The sequence below is a fragment of the Pseudophryne corroboree genome, chromosome 3 (assembly GCF_028390025.1).
Source record: "Pseudophryne corroboree isolate aPseCor3 chromosome 3, aPseCor3.hap2, whole genome shotgun sequence".
Taxonomy (NCBI): domain Eukaryota; kingdom Metazoa; phylum Chordata; class Amphibia; order Anura; family Myobatrachidae; genus Pseudophryne; species Pseudophryne corroboree.
The window spans coordinates 175,218,183-175,241,521 of NC_086446.1; the positions used below are offsets into that span (position 1 = coordinate 175,218,183).

The 23,339-nt window shown below is 46.0% G+C and overlaps 1 protein-coding gene across 1 annotated transcript in view; it reads left to right on the plus strand.

The window, feature by feature from the left end:
* Nucleotides 1-293: 293 nt before the first annotated feature.
* The window catches only part of TMEM72 (transmembrane protein 72), a 64,999-nt gene continuing 41,953 nt past the window's right edge, over nucleotides 294-23,339 (plus strand). Inside the window, exon 1 of the mRNA XM_063963410.1 lies at nucleotides 294-359. The gene's annotated coding sequence lies outside the window, so the exon portion shown is untranslated. The remainder of the gene's footprint in view (nucleotides 360-23,339) is intronic.

Genomic DNA, 23,339 nt, shown 5'->3' on the forward strand with positions numbered 1-23,339 from the left:
ATAAACATTGTGCAGCATTTTGTACAGCAACCTGTCATATGGCAGCAATCTTTATATGGATTAAACTGACACCTCACAATATACTAAGAGTACATCATGGTCATGTGACTCATCTTTAGTATTGAATCTGGTTATTTTTTACTATTATTAGGAAATAATATATTTAATTTAAATTGAACCAAACAAGTCTTTGTCTGGGTGAAAGGAAGCCTAGCTTCACCCCTGGGCTATAGTAAGTCACTAGTATCCTATAGTAAAATGCATCCGTTCTCTTTATCTTTACACAGGTTTTCGTCAGCAGCTGTTGCAGTCTGTGAAGGAGCGTTCTTCCTGCATCTATTTCTCACCCACTGTTTTAGGTAACCTGTGTCTGTGTCATTTCATGTTCATGTATTTTTCAACAACATTCACGAATGATTAATCCATAAGGCACACTAGGGCCTAAATGTAATAGCCTCTGAGGTACCGTTTTTTTTAAACAGCAATCATTTACAATGCAAAACCAAAAATACGATGAACTCAAAGCGTTGCATATGTGTGTGAATGTGAATGACTGTGTATAGATGTACTACCTATAGGGACAGAGGGTGGGATGTACAAACCTATTGCAGTACATCCCACCACACATCGCGCCGAGACTAATCGCATACGCGATTAGTGTTGCGAAGGAAAGCTCTTGCTATCAGAGCTGTCCCTTGTGATGCGTCTCTATCCCTGGACTTCTGGGTATTGGTCCCCGGGAGTCCGCATGCGCAGACCAGCGGCGGCCGCAGGGGATGCTGGGAGGGTTCCACGAGGGAACCCTCTCCACCTCGCAATGCGGAAGAAGTCCCATAGGCATCTACAAGGTAACGCCAGCAAAAGCTGGCAATACCCTGCGTGCCGGAGACCCGCAGACGGATATAAATACATATACGAAAATGTGTTAAAACCCCTGAAAACTAGGTTTTTACTAAATTTTCACTTTAGGACATCCCGCCTAGAATCTGTATGAGGAGCTGAGTACATCTAGCTAGAGAGGGACTGGCACAGAGTTGAATGTAAGGTCACATGTGGAGCACTTCTTGCATGTTTTCTCTCTGCCCGTGCTCTGCAACCAAGCGTGCACAACTACAGGTGATGCAAAGTTATACGCAAGCTGTACGTATCTCAACATACAACTGATGGGGCTTATCTGGGTTGTTTTGGGGCCTTCTCATATAGTCAATTCTCAGTGACAGCTTGTGGATGGGATTGTGGACTGTACAGAGTTGTGCATACATATACCAGGGCCGTAACTACCTGTGTGCCAGGTGTGCCTGGCACACAGCGCAGTTGCCCCGAGGGCGCAACGGCCAGCGGCATGTAATGAGTCAAATTGACTCATTACATGCCGCCTCTGCTGTGTGCGCCGCGCTGTGGAGGAGAGAGCAGCGCCGGAGGCAGCGGAGAAGGAGGAGGAGGGAGGGGTGACTGGAGCCGCAGCAGCGCTATGTCATTGGTAGTAAGCGCCGCTGCAGCTGTCCCCTCTCCTTGCGTATTGGCTACCCGGCGCTGCTGTGGATACTGGGATGCGGTTTCTTCATCCCAGCATCCACAGCAGCGCCGGGCAGTAAATACGGAAGGAGAGGGGACAGCTGCAGCGGCGCTTATTACCAATGACATAGCGCTGCTGCGGCTCCAGTCCAGCTCCCTCCTTCTCCTTCTCCCCTGCCTCCGGAGCTGCCAGCACGAGGAGCCTGACTGCCAGCGGGAGAGATGGTATCTCTCTCTCTCTCTCTCTCTCTCTCTCTATCTTGTCTGCCGTTATGTGTAAAAAGGGGGACTGTGCCTGCCGCAGTGTGTAAAAAGGGGGACTGGCTGACGTTATGTGTAAAAAGGGGGACTGTCTGCTGTAATGTGTAAAAGGGGCTCTACCTGGTGTAGTGGTGCTACTGTGCAGCGTAATTTGAATAATGGAGACTACTGTGCACCGTAGTATGGATTGGTATTATTTTGTGGTCACGCCCCTTCCCTATGAAGCCACGCCCCTATATATTTTTTGCGCACACTGCCCCTATCTTGCATGGGGGGGGGGGCGCCAATGCCGTTTCTTGCACACAGCGCTAAAATGCCTAGTTACGGCACTGACATATACATACGCCTGTTTTCAGATGGATTGTTCTGCGACTAGTGTAGGATCAGTGGCGGATCTAGACTTAACTTTTAGGGGGGGGGGCGGTTTAAGAATGATGACTCCTCCCCCTAATCATAGCCCCTCCCACTTAGTAATGCCCTTTCCGTTCGCTTCTAAAATTTCCTATTGTTGCCATTACTAATAAAATGTTGCCAGTTAGTGGAGAGAACCCTGCGCACTGGTGATACAGACTGGCGAATCGCCATTCCTTCCATCAGGGGTGGTAGAGGCTAAGACAGTAGCGCAATTTAAACATGCATGGGATAGACATAAGGATCTCCTTACAAAGAAATAAGGATCAAATAAGGTTAGAGATAAAAATAATGTAAAAAAAAAAAGGGGCAGACTAGATGGGCCAAGTGGTTCTTATCTGCCGACAAATTCTATGTTTCTATAGCACACAGAATGAGCCGAAATTCACATTATAGCACACTGAATGAGCCGAAATTCACATTATAGCACACTGTATGAGCCGAAATTCACATTATAGCACACTGAATGAGCCGAAATTCACATTGTAGCACACTGAATGAGCCGAAATTCACATTATAGCACACTGTATGAGCCGAAATTCACATTATAGCACACTGTATGAGCTGAAACTCACATTATAGCACACTGTATGAGCTGAAATTCACATTGTAGCACACTGAATGAGCTGAAATTCACATTGTAGCACACTGAATGAGCCGAAATTCACATTATAGCACACTGAATGAGCCGAAATTCACATTATAGCACACTGTATGAGCCGAAATTCACATTATAGCACACTGTATGAGCTGAAATTCACATTATAGCACACTGTATGAGCTGAAATTCACATTGTAGCACACTGAATGAGCTGAAATTCACATTGTAGCACACTGAATGAGCCAAAATTCACATTATAGCACACTGAATGAGCCGAAATTCACATTATAGCACACTGTATGAGCCAAAATTCACATTATAGCACACTGTATGAGCCAAAATTCACATTATAGCACACTGAATGAGCCGAAATTCACATTGTAGCACACTGTATGAGCTGAAATTCACATTGTAGCACACTGAATGAGCCGAAATTCACATTATAGCACACCGAATGAGCCGACATTCACACTGTAGCACACTGAATGAGCCGAAATTCACATTATAGCACACCGAATGAGCCGACATTCACATTATAGCACACTGAATGAGCCGAAATTCACATTACAGTACACTGAATGAGCCAAAATAATGCAGGCACTGGGGGCAAGGGGAATCCTACCCCCATATTAACTTACACTGGGGCAGCGAGGAAATAAAACACAGGGGGGAGACGTGGCACACACACACTTTAGCTAGGAGGGGGGACATATCATACACTTTAGTTAGGAGAAGAGGGGGGAGAAATGGCACACAGACACTTTAGCTAGGAGGGGAGGGGGGAGACATGGAACACAGATGCTTTAGTTAGGAGGGGAGACATGGCACACACACTTTAGCTAGCAAGCTAGGAGGAGAAGGGGGTGTGGATGACACACACACACACACTCACACTCTTTAGCTTGGAGGGGAGGAGACATGGCATACACTGACACCTACTCATATTTTGTCCGCAGCAGCATGAGGAGTCGGGATGGAGGCCGAGTCCCGCCGCGGTTTTGGGAACGGGGTGGAGAGCGGTGCAGCGCGGCGGGGGAAGGGGAGAGAGAGAGCGTCCTGATGCGCGTACAGGGAGGAGGGGGGGTGGTCAGAACGGACGGCAGAGGCAGCAGTGTATACAATCACTGTAGCCTGTCCCCGCCGGCCTCTGTTCTGACCACGCCCCCTCCTCCCTGTACGCGCATCAGGACGCTCTCTCTCTCTCTCCTTCCCCCGCCACGCTGCACCGCTCTCCACCCCGTTCCCAACACCGCGACGGGACCCGGCCTCTATCCCGGTGCCGGTATGTGTAGGGGGGGCGTTCGCCCTAATCGCCCCCCGCTAAATCCGCCACTGTGTAGGATGGGGGTAAATACACAATGATAGCGGTGATGGCTATGAAATCAAGCACAAGATACAGATCTAATACAGAAATGTGTGCATCCCTGCACTCAGGCGAATATATGTATTTATTTCCATGCACACAATACGGGAGCTGTAACCAGTGACCTGCGGTGAGGTGAGGCAGAACCTTTCCTGTCATACTCCAGAATACGCCTGAGTTTTGACTATATAAAGTATATAAAAAATACAATGAATATATTAGAAATATCTTTGTATTATTCTAATCATTTTTATAGTGAAAACTCTGGAGTCAAAAGTCTATGGCAGGTGAGGCAGTGTCTATCTTTTCCGCACATCTCTGATCAAAGCTCATCAATTTTCCAGCAGTGTATACTGCTGCACCTGTGTATTTTGTGTGTAAATCAGGCTCTGGTACTAGCCAGTGCCTCCTGAGCTATTTACCTCACCGCACATCCCTGCCTGTTACAGGCAACTTGCATTTAATTTTGCACTAGACCCAGAGTCGATATGAGAATACAATCTTACAGAGCATAGTGACAGATGATAGCGAGCAAATGATACTTTTTAGCTTTTTAGTTAAAGAGACTATAAATAAGTGAGAATAATATGTTAATGTTAGGACTTCAAACAGAAATAACCTCTAATTGCTAGAATGCTACAGAGTATATTGATCATTTATAGTGACACATTATTCCGTATCCAGTTACATAGTCGACAGTTACCATGTTGACTTTCATAATGTCACTAGATACTAGAATGCCGACATGGTTAAACATTTTGTAAGGCACCATATTGACATCCTGTGGATGTTGACATGTTCACAGTGTCGACATCTGAAATGTCAACTTTCTCAGAATGCAGGTGGTTAGGGATAGGTGCCACCAGGTTAGGCTGCGGGGTAGGGGAAGAGTGTAATGCTAGGCTTTGGGGGGGGAGGGGTTAGGGATAGGCAATAGAGGGAGAGTAGGGGTAGGGTTAGGGTTAAGTGATAGAGCAGGTATATTTATCGAAACACTGACACATAAGATGACTTTGCTGGAACTGACGGTCACATGGCCACTGCGACCCAAAAGAAGATGCTGGAGACGGTGCCACCTGGGATGTTAAGTCTACATTCTATCATTTTGACATGTCATCCGTGTGTAGACATGATAAATGGCAACATGGTAACTGTTGAGATGCTCGGCCTATAGACATGCTGCATGTTAACATTTTGACCATGTCAGCATTCCTATGTCAACCCAATGCATGTCTACATGAGAACTGTCTACAACATAACATATCACACCCCAGCTTTGTATCAAATTGTTAGCTCCAAGTAAGGTATACCATAGCAATGTATTAAGTCACCACTAGAGGGCAAAGAATCCTATATCAGTGGTTCCCAAACTGTGCCTAGGCACCCTGGGGTGCCGCATGGCTCTTGCAGGGGGTGCCTCAGGTTGGTGGTCCAGGACCAAATCAAATTACGTTATGGGTAAATTGAGAGACAAAACCAGTGCTGGTGGCTGCCAATAAAACGTGGACAATCAGAAGCAAAACTGTACATCACCACATTACTGAACCTAAGGATGACAGCTTGACACAATTTACTTATTTTCATATTTTTCCCCAAATTTATCAATAAATTTTTTTTTTATCCTATGGGTGCCGTGAAAAAAGTGCTGATACTCTAGGGCGCCATGATTCAAGAAAGTTTGGGTACCACTGCTATATATAGAGACCCGGACACCGACCCTGGGAATGAAAAAGAGATAAATAAGTTTAGGAAAAATTTGAATCTTTACCATTGTAATTATTATTTAAAAGGTAAGAGAGAGGGGGTGCGGCCTTCCCAGGCTTTTATAGCAAATGCCTGATCTCAGAGCTCCGCTGTCCCAAATACCCTTCCTCTGTCCCCTGCCAGAGCCCAGTGTATCGCCTAGCTGCCACAGCTGACCTCATTGAGCCCCGCACACCTGGCTCCAGGCCATTCCTTACTGGGGAATGGAGCTCCGCTCCCACTACATCACCCACCAGTGGCATATTAGAGATACCTGGACGGGACTCCCCTCCTCTCACAGAAGGCTGACAGTCTGAAAAGTACCACTTATACTCAGCTGCATAGTCCACTCACACCATCATCCTACTTTTCTGGGTTAGTGTCTCTGTCTGGAGTGCTGTCTGGACACCGCAGGCGCTATTTTGGATTCTGGACGGTGTTTGGATAATGTGCTACCAGAACTCAGCAGTTCTTAGTTCTGGTAATTCTGTTGGCTATTGGATAGTAGTAATCTCCACAATGGCTGTACTCAGAGCCGGATTAAGGGGGGGGTCCCGGGGATACGTACCCCCGGGCCCCCCTTCCCAAAAGGGCCCCCTGCCACACCACCAGCGGCGGAACTTGCGCCAGGGCAGCCAGTGCAATGCACATAGGCCCAGCGCTATGAAGGGGCCCACAGCCGGCAGCAATGTAATGAGTCAGCCTGACTCATTACACGCTGCCTGCCGCTGCGCCGTGGGCCCTGACAAAGAAGGTAGTCTGCACACAGGACACGGCGCCAGTGAGTGAGAAGGGTGATCTCATCACCCTTCAACTCGGCACCGCGCTGCTGGTGCAGCTATCAGTTTCCTGCTGGCTCTGTGTTGTCAATGTCCACTGTCTGTGACTGCATGCTGGGAGAAGGGGGAGGCCGGGAGGGAGGAGGGAGAGTCACTGACAGGGCAGCAGTGTGTGCACTGGAGACGTCAGCACTCACCCCCTGCAGTGAAGAGCCTTGCCGGAACCAGGGAGCCAGAGCCAGGAGGTGCAGCAAAGTAAGTTGTGGATAAAGAAAACACATGTACTGTAAATACTAGAGATGAGCGCCTGAAATTTTTCGGGTTTTGTGTTTTGGTTTTGGGTTCGGTTCCGCGGCCGTGTTTTGGGTTCGAACGCGTTTTGGCAAAACCTCACCGAATTTTTTTTGTCGGATTCGGGTGTGTTTTGGATTCGGGTGTTTTTTTCCAAAAACACTAAAAAACAGCTTAAATCATAGAATTTGGGGGTCATTTTGATCCCAAAGTATTATTAACCTCAAAAACCATAATTTACACTCATTTTCAGTCTATTCTGAATACCTCACACCTCACAATATTATTTTTAGTCCTAAAATTTGCACCGAGGTCGCTGTGTGAGTAAGATAAGCGACCCTAGTGGCCGACACAAACACCGGGCCCATCTAGGAGTGGCACTGCAGTGTCACGCAGGATGTCCCTTCCAAAAAACCCTCCCCAAACAGCACATGACGCAAAGAAAAAAAGAGGCGCAATGAGGTAGCTGTGTGAGTAAGATTAGCGACCCTAGTGGCCGACACAAACACCGGGCCCATCTAGGAGTGGCACTGCAGTGTCACGCAGGATGGCCCTTCCAAAAAACCCTCCCCAAACAGCACATGACGCAAAGAAAAAAAGAGGCGCAATGAGGTAGCTGTGTGAGTAAGATTAGCGACCCTAGTGGCCGACACAAACACCGGGCCCATCTAGGAGTGGCACTGCAGTGTCACGCAGGATGGCCCTTCCAAAAAACCCTCCCCAAACAGCACATGACGCAAAGAAAAAAAGAGGCGCAATGAGGTAGCTGACTGTGTGAGTAAGATTAGCGACCCTAGTGGCCGACACAAACACCGGGCCCATCTAGGAGTGGCACTGCAGTGTCACGCAGGATGTCCCTTCCAAAAAACCCTCCCCAAACAGCACATGACGCAAAGAAAAAAAGAGGCGCAATGAGGTAGCTGTGTGAGTAAGATTAGCGACCCTAGTGGCCGACACAAACACCGGGCCCATCTAGGAGTGGCACTGCAGTGTCACGCAGGATGTCCCTTCCAAAAAACCCTCCCCAAACAGCACATGACGCAAAGAAAAAAAGAGGCGCAATGAGGTAGCTGACTGTGTGAGTAAGATTAGCGACCCTAGTGGCCGACACAAACACCGGGCCCATCTATGAGTGGCACTGCAGTGTCACGCAGGATGTCCCTTCCAAAAAACCCTCCCCAAACAGCACATGACGCAAAGAAAAAAAGAGGCGCAATGAGGTAGCTGACTGTGTGAGTAAGATTAGCGACCCTAGTGGCCGACACAAACACCGGGCCCATCTAGGAGTGGCACTGCAGTGTCACGCAGGATGTCCCTTCCAAAAAACCCTCCCCAAACAGCACATTACGCAAAGAAAAAAAGAGGCGCAATGAGGTAGCTGACTGTGTGAGTAAGATTAGCGACCCTAGTGGCCGACACAAACACCGGGCCCATCTAGGAGTGGCACTGCAGTGTCACGCAGGATGTCCCTTCCAAAAAACCCTCCCCAATCAGCACATGATGCAAAGAAAAAGAAAAGAAAAAAGAGGTGCAAGATGGAATTGTCCTTGGGCCCTCCCACCCACCCTTATGTTGTATAAACAAAACAGGACATGCACACTTTAACCAACCCATCATTTCAGTGACAGGGTCTGCCACACGACTGTGACTGATATGACGGGTTGGTTTGGACCCCCCCCCAAAAAAGAAGCAATTAATCTCTCCTTGCACAAACTGGCTCTACAGAGGCAAGATGTCCACCTCATCTTCACCCTCCGATATATCACCGTGTACATCCCCCTCCTCACAGATTATCAATTCGTCCCCACTGGAATCCACCATCTCAGCTCCCTGTGTACTTTGTGGAGGCAATTGCTGCTGGTCAATGTCTCCGCGGAGGAATTGATTATAATTCATTTTAATGAACATCATCTTCTCCACATTTTCTGGATGTAACCTCGTACGCCGATTGCTGACAAGGTGAGCGGCGGCACTAAACACTCTTTCGGAGTACACACTTGTGGGAGGGCAACTTAGGTAGAATAAAGCCAGTTTGTGCAAGGGCCTCCAAATTGCCTCTTTTTCCTGCCAGTATAAGTACGGACTGTGTGACGTGCCTACTTGGATGCGGTCACTCATATAATCCTCCACCATTCTATCAATGTTGAGAGAATCATATGCAGTGACAGTAGACGACATGTCCGTAATCGTTGTCAGGTCCTTCAGTCCGGACCAGATGTCAGCATCAGCAGTCGCTCCAGACTGCCCTGCATCACCGCCAGCGGGTGGGCTCGGAATTCTGAGCCTTTTCCTCGCACCCCCAGTTGCGGGAGAATGTGAAGGAGGAGATGTTGACAGGTCGCGTTCCGCTTGACTTGACAATTTTGTCACCAGCAGGTCTTTCAACCCCAGCAGACCTGTGTCTGCCGGAAAGAGAGATCCAAGGTAGGCTTTAAATCTAGGATCGAGCACGGTGGCCAAAATGTAGTGCTCTGATTTCAACAGATTGACCACCCGTGAATCCTTGTTAAGCGAATTAAGGGCTGCATCCACAAGTCCCACATGCCTAGCGGAATCGCTCCCTTTTAGCTCCTTCTTCAATGCCTCCAGCTTCTTCTGCAAAAGCCTGATGAGGGGAATGACCTGACTCAGGCTGGCAGTGTCTGAACTGACTTCACGTGTGGCAAGTTCAAAGGGCATCAGAACCTTGCACAACGTTGAAATCATTCTCCACTGCACTTGAGACAGGTGCATTCCACCTACTATATCGTGCTCAATTGTATAGGCTTGAATGGCCTTTTGCTGCTCCTCCAACCTCTGAAGCATATAGAGGGTTGAATTCCACCTCGTTACCACTTCTTGCTTCAGATGATGGCAGGGCAGGTTCAGTAGTTTTTGGTGGTGCTCCAGTCTTCTGTACGTGGTGCCTGTACGCCGAAAGTGTCCCGCAATTTTTCTGGCCACCGACAGCATCTCTTGCACGCCCCTGTCGTTTTTTAAAAAATTCTGCACCACCAAATTCAAGGTATGTGCAAAACATGGGACGTGCTGGAATTTGCCCATATTTAATGCACACACAATATTGCTGGCGTTGTCCGATGCCACAAATCCACAGGAGAGTCCAATTGGGGTAAGCCATTCCGCGATGATCTTCCTCAGTTGCCGTAAGAGGTTTTCAGCTGTGTGCGTATTCTGGAAAGCGGTGATACAAAGCGTAGCCTGCCTAGGAAAGAGTTGGCGTTTGCGAGATGCTGCTACTGGTGCCGCCGCTGCTGTTCTTGCGGCGGGAGTCCATACATCTACCCAGTGGGCTGTCACAGTCATATAGTCCTGACCCTGCCCTGCTCCACTTGTCCACATGTCCGTGGTTAAGTGGACATTGGGTACAACTGCATTTTTTAGGACACTGGTGAGTCTTTTTCTGACGTCCGTGTACATTCTCGGTATCGCCTGCCTAGAGAAGTGGAACCTAGATGGTATTTGGTAACGGGGGCACACTGCCTCAATAAATTGTCTAGTTCCCTGTGAACTAACGGCGGATACCGGACGCACGTCTAACACCAACATAGTTGTCAAGGACTCAGTTATCCGCTTTGCAGTAGGATGACTGCTGTGATATTTCATCTTCCTCGCAAAGGACTGTTGAACAGTCAATTGCTTACTGGAAGTAGTACAAGTGGGCTTACGACTTCCCCTCTGGGATGACCATCGACTCCCAGCGGCAACAACAGCAGCGCCAGCAGCAGTAGGCGTTACACGCAAGGATGCATCGGAGGAATCCCAGGCAGGAGAGGACTCGTCAGAATTGCCAGTGACATGGCCTGCAGGACTATTGGCATTCCTGGGGAAGGAGGAAATTGACACTGAGGGAGTTGGTGGGGTGGTTTGCGTGAGCTTGGTTACAAGAGGAAGGGATTTACTGGTCAGTGGACTGCTTCCGCTGTCACCCAAAGTTTTTGAACTTGTCACTGACTTATTATGAATGCGCTGCAGGTGACGTATAAGGGAGGATGTTCCGAGGTGGTTAACGTCCTTACCCCTACTTATTACAGCTTGACAAAGGGAACACACGGCTTGACACCTGTTGTCCGCATTTCTGGTGAAATACCTCCACACCGAAGAGCTGATTTTTTTGGTATTTTCACCTGGCATGTCAACGGCCATATTCCTCCCACGGACAACAGGTGTCTCCCCGGGTGCCTGACTTAAACAAACCACCTCACCATCAGAATCCTCCTGGTCAATTTCCTCCCCAGCGCCAGCAACACCCATATCCTCCTCATCCTGGTGTACTTCAACACTGACATCTTCAATCTGACTATCAGGAACTGGACTGCGGGTGCTCCTTCCAGCACTTGCAGGGGGCGTGCAAATGGTGGAAGGCGCATGCTCTTCACGTCCAGTGTTGGGAAGGTCAGGCATCGCAACCGACACAATTGGACTCTCCTTGTGGATTTGGGATTTCAAAGAACGCACAGTTCTTTGCGGTGCTTTTGCCAGCTTGAGTCTTTTCAGTTTTCTAGCGAGAGGCTGAGTGCTTCCATCCTCATGTGAAGCTGAACCACTAGCCATGAACATAGGCCAGGGCCTCAGCCGTTCCTTGCCACTCCGTGTGGTAAATGGCATATTGGCAAGTTTACGCTTCTCCTCCGACAATTTTATTTTAGGTTTTGGAGTCCTTTTTTTACTGATATTTGGTGTTTTGGTTTTGACATGCTCTGTACTATGCCATTGGGCATCGGCCTTGGCAGACGACGTTGCTGGCATTTCATCGTCTCGGCCATGACTAGTGGCAGCAGCTTCAGCACGAGGTGGAAGTGGATCTTGATCTTTCCCTAATTTTGGAACCTCAACATTTTTGTTCTCCATATTTTAATAGGCACAACTAAAAGGCACCTCAGGTAAACAATGGAGATGGATGGATTGGATACTAGTATACAATTATGGACGGGCTGCCGAGTGCCGACACAGAGGTAGCCACAGCCGTGAACTACCGCACTGTACTGTGTCTGCTGCTAATATATAGACTGGTTGATAAAGAGATAGTATACTCGTAACTAGTATGTATGTATAAAGAAAGAAAAAAAAACCACGGTTAGGTGGTATATACAATTATGGACGGGCTGCCGAGTGCCGACACAGAGGTAGCCACAGCCGTGAACTACCGCACTGTACTGTGTCTGCTGCTAATATATAGACTGGTTGATAAAGAGATAGTATACTCGTAACTAGTATGTATGTATAAAGAAAGAAAAAAAAACCACGGTTAGGTGGTATATACAATTATGGACGGGCTGCCGAGTGCCGACACAGAGGTAGCCACAGCCGTGAACTACCGCACTGTACTGTGTCTGCTGCTAATATATAGACTGGTTGATAAAGAGATAGTATACTCGTAACTAGTATGTATGTATAAAGAAAGAAAAAAAAACCACGGTTAGGTGGTATATACAATTATGGACGGGCTGCCGAGTGCCGACACAGAGGTAGCCACAGCCGTGAACTACCGCACTGTACTGTGTCTGCTGCTAATATATAGACTGGTTGATAAAGAGATAGTATACTCGTAACTAGTATGTATGTATAAAGAAAGAAAAAAAAACCACGGTTAGGTGGTATATACAATTATGGACGGGCTGCCGAGTGCCGACACAGAGGTAGCCACAGCCGTGAACTACCGCACTGTACTGTGTCTGCTGCTAATATATAGACTGGTTGATAAAGAGATAGTATACTCGTAACTAGTATGTATGTATAAAGAAAGAAAAAAAAACCACGGTTAGGTGGTATATACAATTATGGACGGGCTGCCGAGTGCCGACACAGAGGTAGCCACAGCCGTGAACTACCGCACTGTACTGTGTCTGCTGCTAATATATAGACTGGTTGATAAAGAGATAGTATACTCGTAACTAGTATGTATGTATAAAGAAAGAAAAAAAAAACACGGTTAGGTGGTATATACAATTATGGACGGGCTGCCGAGTGCCGACACAGAGGTAGCCACAGCCGTGAACTACCGCACTGTACTGTGTCTGCTGCTAATATATAGACTGGTTGATAAAGAGATAGTATACTCGTAACTAGTATGTATGTATAAAGAAAGAAAAAAAAACCACGGTTAGGTGGTATATACAATTATGGACGGGCTGCCGAGTGCCGACACAGAGGTAGCCACAGCCGTGAACTACCGCACTGTACTGTGTCTGCTGCTAATATATAGACTGGTTGATAAAGAGATAGTATACTCGTAACTAGTATGTATGTATAAAGAAAGAAAAAAAAACCACGGTTAGGTGGTATATACAATTATGGACGGGCTGCCGAGTGCCGACACAGAGGTAGCCACAGCCGTGAACTACCGCACTGTACTGTGTCTGCTGCTAATATATAGACTGGTTGATAAAGAGATAGTATACTCGTAACTAGTATGTATGTATAAAGAAAGAAAAAAAAACCACGGTTAGGTGGTATATACAATTATGGACGGGCTGCCGAGTGCCGACACAGAGGTAGCCACAGCCGTGAACTACCGCACTGTACTGTGTCTGCTGCTAATATATAGACTGGTTGATAAAGAGATAGTATACTCGTAACTAGTATGTATGTATAAAGAAAGAAAAAAAAACCACGGTTAGGTGGTATATACAATTATGGACGGGCTGCCGAGTGCCGACACAGAGGTAGCCACAGCCGTGAACTACCGCACTGTACTGTGTCTGCTGCTAATATATAGACTGGTTGATAAAGAGATAGTATACTCGTAACTAGTATGTATGTATAAAGAAAGAAAAAAAAACCACGGTTAGGTGGTATATACAATTATGGACGGGCTGCCGAGTGCCGACACAGAGGTAGCCACAGCCGTGAACTACCGCACTGTACTGTGTCTGCTGCTAATATATAGACTGGTTGATAAAGAGATAGTATACTCGTAACTAGTATGTATGTATAAAGAAAGAAAAAAAAACCACGGTTAGGTGGTATATACAATTATGGACGGGCTGCCGAGTGCCGACACAGAGGTAGCCACAGCCGTGAACTACCGCACTGTACTGTGTCTGCTGCTAATATATAGACTGGTTGATAAAGAGATAGTATACTCGTAACTAGTATGTATGTATAAAGAAAGGAAAAAAAAACCACGGTTAGGTGGTATATACAATTATGGACGGGCTGCCGAGTGCCGACACAGAGGTAGCCACAGCCGTGAACTACCGCACTGTACTGTGTCTGCTGCTAATATAGACTGGTTGATAAAGAGATAGTATACTACTAATATTATATACTGGTGGTCAGGTCACTGGTCACTAGTCACACTGGCAGTGGCACTCCTGCAGCAAAAGTGTGCACTGTTTAATTTTAATATAATATTATGTACTCCTGGCTCCTGCTATAACCTATAACTGGCACTGCAGTAGTGCTCCCCAGTCTCCCCCACAATTATAAGCTGTGTGAGCTGAGCAGTCAGACAGATATATAATATATATAGATGATGCAGCACACTGGCCTGAGCCTGAGCAGTGCACACAGATATGGTATGTGACTGACTGAGTCACTGTGTGTATCGCTTTTTTCAGGCAGAGAACGGATATATTAAATAAACTGCACTGTGTGTCTGGTGGTCACTCACTATATAATATATTATGTACTCCTGGCTCCTGCTATAACCTATAACTGGCACTGCAGTAGTGCTCCCCAGTCTCCCCCACAATTATAAGCTGTGTGAGCTGAGCAGTCAGACAGATATATATAATATTATATATAGATAATAGATGATGCAGCACACTGGCCTGAGCCTGAGCAGTGCACACAGATATGGTATGTGACTGAGTCACTGTGTGCTGTGTATCGCTTTTTTCAGGCAGAGAACGGATTATATTATGTACTCCTGGCTCCTGCTATAACCTATAACTGGCACTGCAGTAGTGCTCCCCAGTCTCCCCCACAATTATAAGCTGTGTGAGCTGAGCAGTCAGACAGATATATATAATATTATATATAGATAATAGATGATGCAGCACACTGGCCTGAGCCTGAGCAGTGCACACAGATATGGTATGTGACTGAGTCACTGTGTGCTGTGTATCGCTTTTTTCAGGCAGAGAACGGATTATAAATAAAAGTGGTGGTCACTGGTCACTATCAGCAAAACTCTGCACTGTACACTACTGAGTACTCCTAATGCTCCCCAAAATTAGTAAATCAAGTGTCTCTCTAATCTATTCTAATTCTAAACGGAGAGGACGCCAGCCACGTCCTCTCCCTATCAATCTCAATGCACGTGTGAAAATGGCGGCGACGCGCGGCTCCTTATATAGAATCCGAGTCTCGCGATAGAATCCGAGCCTCGCGAGAATCCGACAGCGTCATGATGACGTTCGGGCGCGCTCGGGTTAACCGAGCAAGGCGGGAAGATCCGAGTCGCTCGGACCCGTGAAAAAAAACATGAAGTTCTGGCGGGTTCGGATTCAGAGAAACCGAACCCGCTCATCTCTAGTAAATACAAGGGTGTGTGTGTTTTGCTGGCTGTGTGTGTATGTTTAGCTGTTTGTGTGTTTGTTTTGCTATGGGTGTGTATGTGTATATCAGTTTTCCTATGGGTGTGTGTGTATGTGTTTTGCTATTGGTGTTTAGTGTGTGTATGTGTTTCCTATGGGTGTGTTTGTGTGTATATATATGTGTTTTGCTATGTGTGTTTAGCTGTAGGTGTGGGTGTTTTTTCTCAATGGGTGTGTGTGTATATATGTATTCTAATGTGTGTTTTTACTATGTGTGTGTATACAGTACTTATATCAATATCTACAGATATAGCCATGCTCATGACTAGTGTGCCCATGTCTGAGGCATAGGGGGATATTCAATTAGTGCCGAGTTTTCCAACAGTCGGAAAATCGGCACTAATTCGACCGTTTGGTAGCTAATAGCGGGAGATTTCGACAGTGTTTTGCACCGTTTTCTCCATGCCTTTTTTGGGGGGGTCGAATAGACCAAAAAACTGTGAAACGCACGGACGGCTCAGCTGTCCAATAACGTATGAGTGAAGTAGGCTGCCCCAATGGCTGAGCGGCAGGCTGCTTCATTCATACATGATTGGAGAGCTGATCCGTCGCTCTGCTGTCTGTGCGGTTGGCGGGCACTGGATGGTATGTGAGTGACACCCCCCCCCCCCCCGGTCCTCCTCCTCCTCCCCACTGTTTTAAGTACCCCGGGCCTCCCAGCGACTTAATCCGGCTCTGGCTGTACTTAGCTCTTCTAGTCAGGCTACCTAGGGGTCTATTTACTAAGCCTTGGATGGAGATAAAGTGGATGGAAATAAAGTACCAGCCAATCAGCTCCTGTCATTTTTTCAAACCCAGCCTGTGACATGGCAGTTAGGAGCTGATTGGCTGGTACTTTATCTCCATCTACATTATCTCATACCTCCCACATGACCCCCTCCAGGAGGGACACAATGCTCTGCTCCTGGACTTCCCTCTTAATTTATGATTGCCTTCACCTGTGCTAAAACACCTTTCTTATTCATTAACCTGTTCAGCACAGGTGATGGCAATCATAAATTAAGAGAAAAAGTCCAGAAACAGAGCATTCTGTCCATCCTGGAGAGGGTCATGTTTGGAGGTATGTTATCTCCATCTAGCCTAATCCAAAGCTTAGTAAATAGAACCCCTACTAGTCCCCTGACTGAATGTGAATGCAGCTCTCATCAGTGACTTAAATCCCTTGGTGGCTCTATTGGTACAATAATATTTTGCATGTACAGGTGTTTTCTACTGATATCTCTGTTTTTGACTGTTTTGACTATTCACCATTCACTACAGCACTTCTCAATGCTATCTATGCTTGCTCCTTTGCTGACATCTAGTGGCGGCATTACAATATTACCACAGTTCCAGTAAGCTGTATTATGGCAGGTTCATGTTAATAAAATGACTGCCATCCTGACTTCTCCTGACAACTATGCTATCGTGATCTTCTTAAATATATGTAATCTACCTTCCTAAACTGGTCCCTGGGCCAGCTTTCGAGTGTTGCACTGCTTTTCTTTATTCTCCCTTTAATTCAGTTGGAATTTTATATGATAGCTCTGAAGACACTTAAACCAGCTAAGTCGTCTCTGCCAGTGCAGTTTTTTAGGGTTCCAGCTTAGTCTCATAAACCAGGCTGCTCCAATAAATCTCCTCCTAATGTTGCAGGGTCCAGTGCATCATCTACCCCTCCACAATATTCTGTCTCTCCTGCTCCAGAGTATACTGTTTCATTGGATGGCCCTGTAATGCTCCGCTCCATTCATCTCATGCGCTCTCCATTTAAAGTGGATCTCACTTCTGAGCTCCAGTCTTACATCACACGCAGCTGCTCCGAGAAAGAAAAAGTGCCGGACCACCTGCCAGTGCAGCCAGGCTGCGCATGCAGGGTTCGACCTCAAATTGATGCATTCCCAATTAAATTGCAAATGCATCAGGGCCGGCGCCACACTTGCTGGGCCTACTTGCCCTGATCTGGGCGGCCCCCAGCATGTAAGTAGATGGATGCAGATCTTGCTGTAGAAGCAAGATTTGTGTCCATCTCTGAATAACCCCCTCTGGGGCAGATTTATTAAGCTGGGTGAAGTGATAAAGTGGAAGGTGCTAACGCACCAGCCAATCAGATCCTAACTTCCATGTTACAGGCTGGGTTTATAAAATGACAGTTCGGTGCTGATTGGCTGGTGCGTTATCACCTTCCACTTTATCACTTCACCAGGCTTAATAAATCTGCCTCTCGGTGTCTAATGCAGAGCTCTATGACTGTGCAATGAGTTTATTTCAGAAGCTCCTGCCCTCCGCCTCGGCAACAGACCTCCTCATTGGCAGGATTCACAGGCTCCCGAAACCTAAACAAGCCCCGGCTCAGGCCCCCAGGGATACGCTCCTTCGAGATCACTTTTTTCATATCAAGGAACAAATACTTCAGGCAGATTTTCCTTTCAATTCTTCATCCGAATGTCTGGATAAACTACAACTTTTCCCTGATGTATCACCTGCTACTCCGGCTAAGCGAAGGCTTTTCCATCCGATTACCACAGCTCTTTGTTTTTTTGTTGACATGTATAGAACACACTTGAGTATTTACACTAAACAAAAAGGGAAACATCCAATTCAGTGCAAGCGTCAATGCAGACCTCCTGACTTTGACAGGTTAGTCCTGCCATCCCAACCGCAGGCACCTGCTGCTCTACGTAGCGCAGTATCTAAGTAGACAGATTGGGGTAAAAAGCAGCTCAGGAATTGCTGGACACACCCTGATTGTCATGAGAACAAGGGGGAGGGATGTTCAGACAGGACCCCATGTTGTGAGACCGCGCCCCTGTGCCACAAAGCCACGCAAATCTTTGGAGGTATGCCATAAAAATAAAAATAAAAAATAAAGATTTTTACAGTAAGAACAGTGAAAAACTGAAACTGAAATTCCGCCCTTAAAGGAATTGGCATTGGCAGATTCTGTAGAAATATTTATGAAAGAATTAGACATTGTTCTTACAAGACTGAATATGCAGGGTTACTGGCATTAACACAATATAGGGGGTAATTCCAAGTTGATCGCAGCAGGAAATTTTTTAGCAGTTGGGCAAAATCATGTGCACTGCAGGGGAGGCAGATTTAACATGTGCAGAGAGAGTTAGATTTGGGTGTGGTGTGTTCAATCTGCAATCTAATTTGCAGTGTAAAAATAAAACAGCCAGTATTTACCCTGTACAGAAACAAAATAACCTACCCAAATCTAACTCTCTCTGCACATATTACATCTGCCTCCCCTGCAGTGCACATGGGGGGTAATTCCAAGTTGATCGCAGCAGGATTTTTGATAGCAATTGGGCAAAACCATGTGCACTGCAGGGGAGGCAGATATAACATGTGTAGAGAGAGTAAGATTTGGGTGGGTTATTTTGTTTCTATGCAGGGTAAATACTGGCTGCTTTATTTTTACACTGCAAATTAGATTGCTGATTGAACACACCCCACCCAAATTTAACTCTCTCTGCACATGTTATATATGCCTCCCCTGCAGTGCACATGGGGGGTAATTCCAAGTTGATCGCAGCAGGATTTTATTTAGCAATTGGGCAAAACCATGTGCACTGCAGGGGAGGCAGATATAACATGTGCAGAGAGAGTTAGATTTGGGTGGGGTGTGTTTGACAATGCTAAATTCCTTTGTCGTATAAACAACCCTTCATGAAGCTAAGAACACTGTACGCTGTTTACTTAAGAAGTACCGTAATGGTACGCTAGTTGCGTAACGATCGCTCAGCCGTAGGCGAGACGCTCAAGCGTCACGTTCGCTCACGGCCCAGGGATCACAGGACACGTTATTGGTTATGTCTAGGGTAATGATTCGCTATGGCGTAGCTTACGCTCGAGACCACGAGGAGGTCACCAGCGATGCAGACGCTCACAACACTATACCTTTATGATAAAACCTTATACCAATGAAATACACTGAATACCTTAATGTGAGTACAGGGTGTAAGTGCAACCTTGTGTAACCTGACTATCTACAAAGCTGCTTGTGCGTCACCGACGCTCAAGTGAACACTTAACACTATAGAAAATACACAGATACTGGTTTAGGTTCCAAGGCCTATTAACTGTATTATATCTAATATACTTGTAAAAGGGGATAACAGTACATATGATACACTACAATATAACAAAGACTTCCTAACCACAGAACTAAACAATAAATACAAAAAGACAATACTACACTGACCTAAATGCAATACAATACAATACTATAATACTATGAGAGATATAAGAGAAAAGAAGAGAGAGAGAGGGAGAGAGAGAGAGAGAGAGAGAGAGAGACGGAGAGAGATGAGAGAAATTGGCTCACAGAAAGACAATGATTACGGAGAGAAACTTACGCACAAAGGGTAACGATCGCAAGCGCCTCTGGACAGCCAGCTTCCCGATTATCAGCAATGATAACAGTTTGAAGAGAAGTGAAGGCTGGATGTCACAGACCCGTCTTTTATGCTACTCACACAATGCAATCTATTGGTCCCTACAGTCTCACTGTCCATTGGACGCAGGAACTCGGCTTCGCATTATAACAAAGGTCACAAGTTGATTCATATCAGTGGCCCTGGTTATGCAAAACAATGGGTGATAACTAACACATTCCTGTCTTCTGGAGGGGGTATTGTTTGGCGAATACAAAACAGAATCCTGTCTGGGTTTTGTTCTATATTCATGATGTCCACTTTCAGTTGAGACAATGACATCTCAGCCCTCATTCTCCTGTATACAAATCCAGCCCCATTTGTAAACACAGGTGTTGGCCTTCCTCATTGAGTCTCAAAAGCTCAGTGTAATTAAAGACTATTGTACTCCGTCTGCGGGAAAGATACTGATTTGGAGTACAATTGATCTTCAATTACTATTCCTGTGTTTACCTTATGCATGTGTAGGTATGAGGCCCTCTTAACATGCAAACTATTGTTTGGGGGATCTCTGAGGTCAAAGAGACATTTGAGACCTACTGATGCCTGTCTCCAACTGTTCAGATGCATGACTAAGTAAGGACAAATAAATAAATGGACATAACTTCTTATGTCCATAACTATTCGCACGAGCAATTAATCTGCTCCAAACCAACACCGGAATATTGCTATTTAAATACTCTTCCGATAGGTACCAAACACCACTGTCTGACTCCTGTTAGACCCTTCGCACAATACAAAGAGGGATTCCTCCGTTCAGGGACATTCTATATTAACCAAACTTTCAGAATCTATCAAAGGGACCATAATCTATAAACTACATTAATTGTGAACATTTGTAACGAATGAGTCGCACGCTACGATCACATAAACTCTACCGTAAATGCGCACACCGCGCCTGCGTGTGCACGCTATTGCGGGTATGCGCCTCCACGGGAGAGCGTACGCACGCGCAGCACGGACCAGTGTGCGGTGCAAATATGGCAGTGTGCATTGAGACATTTTTCTGACTTCGACAGTCTACCCTTTGGCAGTCAATAATAACTGCCACAAAACTTTTAAGGAGAAAAATGTAAGTCAGGGGTTAATTGATTTCCATGGTGGGGTAAGGAAGGAGAGAGGAGTAGGTGTGAAAAGGGTATGACCTAGTGAGAGAGTAGAAGCGTGTGTGTATGAGTCCATGTTTGGAGGGTCATGTATCATCGTGCCGTACGTGTGGTAAATCAAGCTTCGAGGTATTGCGAAGTATACATTTGAATTCCTTCTTATCCCGTACTAAGGGTCTGTGGATGGGCTGTCAAACTCTACCGAGCTCATTTCGGCTATGGTTGTAACAAAATGGGGATGCACATTTTAATTGATGATACATGAATGGGGGAGGTATGTGGTTGCTGATATCTGTGCCTGTATTCCCTATCGTCTATGTGTGTTATTACCTGAGGGTTGTAGAGATGAAGATAAAGAACACTTATGGAGAATGCAATGATATTCTATGTCAGGGAAATGTACATCTGTCGTCGAGGTTGTGTTCGGTATCTGTTGAGAGTCGTCTTCTTTGCGCTGTATTGCTCCTTAGGCATGAGCAAATAGCTTTGTCTGAGCCATCAGATTTACAAAAAATGTTGGGCTAGCGTGAGTTTAAAAGTACTAGGGAAACTGGGGATCCATGGCAAAGTTCATCAAGTGTCCATATCATAGGTTGTCAAAACTTCATCTTTGGTCTTGTCTGTTGTCTTGTCTGTATACCGTCTCGTCAACTTCCTCGTCCAAGGGGTCTTTGTATCTTGGAGAAAAGCAGAAAAACAGGTGAAAGAAACGGACCGTATAATCGCATTTTTCATCACATTCTGGTTTCTATCATTGGGTCATAAATCAAATCCAGGTTAATTACGGTTTCCTCACTCTTCAAGCTCATCACTTTTGTACTTTGTTTGCACCTCATTAAAGCCTGCCCGCATCTAAATATCAATCCAATCGATATAACGACACCCAAGATACATAGCAGAAACTTTCCAACATCCATTATGACTCCTTGAGCCCAGTCTCCTAAACCGGAGAACCAATTTCGCGGGTTCAACCATGACACCCAACCAGTCAGCTCATTACCTACAGCAGCAAGGGTGAGATTGTGTTTTCGACGAAATTCCCACTTCAATTGGAGAATATCGTCCATCTTTTGGTCTATGACCTCTACCGGATCCTCGGTGCTATTTGTGATATACGTGCAACACTTTATGCCGTACTGTGTTGCCAATGTAACACAATATCCGCCTGTTACTGCTGTAAGATAATTAAGAACCATCCTATGCTGAACTAGTTCTGTTTTATAAGCTTGAAGTTCTCTTCCAGTGTATCTAAACGTGTCATCATACATTTCAGTGATATTATCTAACAAATTGGCGAGTGCGGAAATGTATCTATAATTCATCACTCCTCGAGCGGTACGAGTGAAATCTAACGCTACCAGAACCTGAATCCCGGTGGATTCATGGATAAGATCAGAGGCCGGATGCTCTAACCTTTCTGACAGTTGTCTTTTAACCCGGTGCTCGTAATGAGTGTGAGTATAAGGAGCTTGGGCACCACGGTGTATGTCCTTCATTTTGTCATGTGTAACAGTCATCACTTCAGGCAATACTTTTCCAATATAACACAATCCTTCAGAGTTTGGGGCAAGCCATTTGTACGCCTTTCTCCCGCATATGAAATATGCATCATCGGGGAGAACATAAGGGACGGAGAAGGACATGATCATGTTACAAACCTTCCAGGTGAAATCTCCTGACCCTAATTCTTCCATCTGCTTAATGCACGTATCGGTTTGTACGATATGTGCACAGTATCCTGGTGATACCTCTCCAACTCTAGTAATCCTATTTCCTAAGGTATATCGATACCGGAAAGATTTTCCTCTACTGGCTATGTGGCGTACCAGCTCTGTATCTGTAGGCATTCTATCTGCTCTGTGTGAAAAGGTCATGGTAAGGTTGCTCCATGACACTTCCCAATTTCCCGGCTTACGGGGGTTGGAGATATTAAAACATAAGAGGGACCTATCCACATGGTATTGGTGGAGCTTCAAACTAGGAGGGCTGGAGATGTTAAACCTCCGGTCCACCGGTCTCCCACCACTTAGCTCAAGTACCTCCCCTAACGTTAAAGGAAATGGTACTAGCCCTGATTTGCTGTGACCCTGAGGTACTTGAGAGCGTACCCAACAATCTGTTTGGTTTAACACGTTACCCACTAAGGAGTGATAGTCACTCAATGGATGCCGGTCCATATGGATATTAAAACTGGATTGGCATTATTGTTACCGAGCCTACAGATACAGTTTTCTTTTTAACTAACAATCCTTCACAATTGTTTACAAATAACATGGTTGTTAGATCGTGCCCGGTACTCGCCTTT